We start from the raw sequence: 3,332 nt of genomic DNA, 5'->3' as shown, positions 1-3,332 counted from the left end.
ACACACGAACACGGGCACACACACATGCAGCAGACAGACAGACACATATGCATATCTCCATTACTTTCAAGTATTGAACACCAGACAAACAGCCGGACCTCTCCGGTGACCAGAAATCTGCCTGTGTGTGTGTGTGTGTGTGTGTGTGTGTGTGTATTCTGCCCCTACTAGGATGACTGCTGAAGTGCTGGTGTCTGGTGTTATGTCAGCAGATAGCTAACAGGTTCCTCCAAGAAAGACTCGGACGCCAGATGTCCAATGAGTGTATTTTACTTGAAAGAAGCACTGTAAACTACACATACAAAAAGAATGTCTAAATAACATGTCTTATACATGCAATTATACATAGGTATTAGATGCAACTTTAACATATAGCTTTGCATACAGATGCGCGAATAAATAATCTTGTTGTTTTATGCTTTAGGAAAAGTCCTTTCTCTACATGTTTCTTTAAATTACAGTCCAAATGAAGAAAAACATTAAACAAAATACTCACAGACTGATATTTTCAAGAGCTTCTGTAACACAAACCCGCATGGCAGCGAAATACAGCTCTGTTACAAACTTAATACAACTCAGTTTTTCCTCTGTCCACTAGATGTCACTCCTGGACTGTTTTGCTAAGATCAGCACAGCGTGTGTGTGTGTGTGTGTGTGTGTGTGTTGTGTACTCACCCAGCCGCTGCTCCTGAACACAGGTGTCTCATGATGAGCTGCTCTTTCCTGCACTCCTGATGGCCAGAACAGAAGCAACATCACTGCATCACACCGACAAACACACTACTCACATCAACATGTCTCTATATGTGTGTGTGTGTGTGTGTGTGTGTGTGTGTGTGTGTGTGTGTGTGTGTGTGTGTGTGTGTGTGTGTGTGTGTGTAAAAGTTCACTTAAAGACTCGACCACACCCGTCTTTGAGCATCTCCTCCTCCTGAATCAGACACTGATATACGTGTCAGGAGCGAGTAACATATTAGCTGCATCTATGAAGGACATGGGCTGAGAGCCAAGAATAACAGGACCACCTAGAGTCAAAACCTATCCAAGCATGGTCAGAAGTTAAAAAGAGACACCGAGGGGTGGAGCAAAACTCTGTCTGAATATTGTAAACACACAGACACTGCAGGGATGGTCCAGGAGACACTTCAGACTGCTCTGAGATCTGCTCTGCTCTTTATTATGGGGAATAAAGTCTCTTTTCTGATACTCAAAACCTCCCATCTGATGTGAAGTCGGCAAATATCACTCAACAGTTGCAGACACAAACTGTTAATACAGAACTCGCGGAGAACAGAGACGAGCGCTTGTTTTGCTCAGAATAAACTCTAGTGTTGTGTTCAGCAGTAATGAGTCGGAATGAAGAGAGTTTCTCCTGAAAACGAGCAGAATACTCTGACACTGGAGGAAGAGAAATCCTCTGATGTCCAAGGGAAACAAGATTATTCTGCTTGTTTAAGGGAGAAACTCATTCTGAATGCTGAACTCAACACTATATTATCTGCTCGTCTAGACCAGGGGTTCCCAAACGTATTAGCTTGCGACCCCCAAAATAACAGTGTTAGTGACTCGCGACCCCCCAATATCCTCTGAGGTGGTTATATATACAGAAACCTTGCATGCAACAGCGCACACACACCAATAAACCCAAGTTTATTCTTAGTTTAATGTTAGTTTTTATGTAAATCAGAGCTGTAAATGTGCCAGAAAGTTTAACCTGATATTATAAAACCAATCTGCTGCATCTGACGCCATTGGTGTGTCTTTAAAATTATGTAATTACCCCAGGGGTCGCAATCCAATAGAACTAGTAACCATAAGCGACTGTAGTAACTATATAGTATATATTCACTATAAACAACAATTTTTCTTTTCAGTAGTTTATTGATAAAGTATGGTAATTCTTATGGTTTAATATAAATAGATTTTTGGAAATCGCCAGGCGACCCCCCTTCATTGTCCCGCAACCCCTTGGGGGGTCCCGACCCCCACTTTGAGAACCACTGGTCTAGACAATGCATACTGATTTAAGAGTTGTTAAATATTTACACTAGAACAGGACACACTCTTTTTCTGCAGGTTTGCAATGCATAACACACAAACACACGTATGTGTAATAATAATCCCACCCAACCCGCCCCAAGCTGGTATCGAACTGGTGACCTTCCGCATGAGAGTTGGTTGCTCTAACAAGGAGGCTAAAGACCATGACCAGTAGTGTGTGTTGCTAGAGCACCTTTAGAGGTCAGAGGAGTGAGGTTTACCTGCACAACACTTCACTGGCCTCCATTACATATGCAGCTGATGAAAACACACTGATGAAGAAGACAGCAGAGCTGCCGGTGGACCAAACATTGGGGTAAAGTTGACTGTATTCACACATTCAGACTTCCTCCTTAACAATGTCAATTCAGAAACGCATCCTTTGCAAATAATAAATGGGTAAATCGCATTATCAGCCGATGACTACCACAGCAGATCATGAAATCATTCCTACATGAGAGTTTATTGTAGTGTGGTAAACGGGCTGACTGAGGTGAAGTTGGTGTTATACTCGCACATTCATTCATATTAACACTCCCTATCATGTTTAGCACGCTCATTTGAATATTGGGTCAGAAATATCATTCAAGAATGACTTCAAAACAACATCAGCACTATTTTATTTACCGTGAGCGATGATCTACTGTGATAGTCACCGGCTTCTATTGAGATTAACCTTCTTACAATTTACAAAGAATCTGAAATGACATTATTGAGGATGATGAAGTCTGAATGTGCGAGTATTACCCCCAGTAAACAGTACATGGAGCGCATCACGAGCTGTCGCTGAGCGAATATTAAATCAGCTTTACCTCAGTGGATCAGTCCTTCATCAGTGCTGGATCCTATTATAATGGCGGCGGCCGCTGGAACACTTCAAAGGAGCCTCACACCGCGGCGCGGAGACAAACTAATACAAAGTATCAGTGTGCTGCCGGCGGCGCCTCTGATGTCTGACCGCGGTTATCACTGTTCATATCTCAGTCTACTGCAAGTGTGTGGTTTACCTGCTTCTTACACCTTCAGGTACTGTTAAACTGCTGTCAACAGCTCCTCAGTGCCGCTCAGCGGTTTGAATCACTCATGACTGACGTATGCTAATCTGCGCGTCCGGTGATCTGATTGGCCTGCGAGACGCATGACGTTACATTGTGGTTATATATTCATGAGGACATAACTTGGCTGAGATTTGTTTGTCTGATTTCTTCTTTATTATATTATTTTGTATGTTTATTATAATTTAATCTGCTGTTAAAATAGTATCATTTTTGTTAATACTATCGTCAATGTCA

The sequence above is a fragment of the Danio rerio genome, chromosome 20 (genome assembly GCF_049306965.1).
Source record: "Danio rerio strain Tuebingen ecotype United States chromosome 20, GRCz12tu, whole genome shotgun sequence".
Classification (NCBI taxonomy): Eukaryota; Metazoa; Chordata; class Actinopteri; order Cypriniformes; family Danionidae; genus Danio; species Danio rerio.
This window is presented reverse-complemented; position numbering follows the sequence as displayed.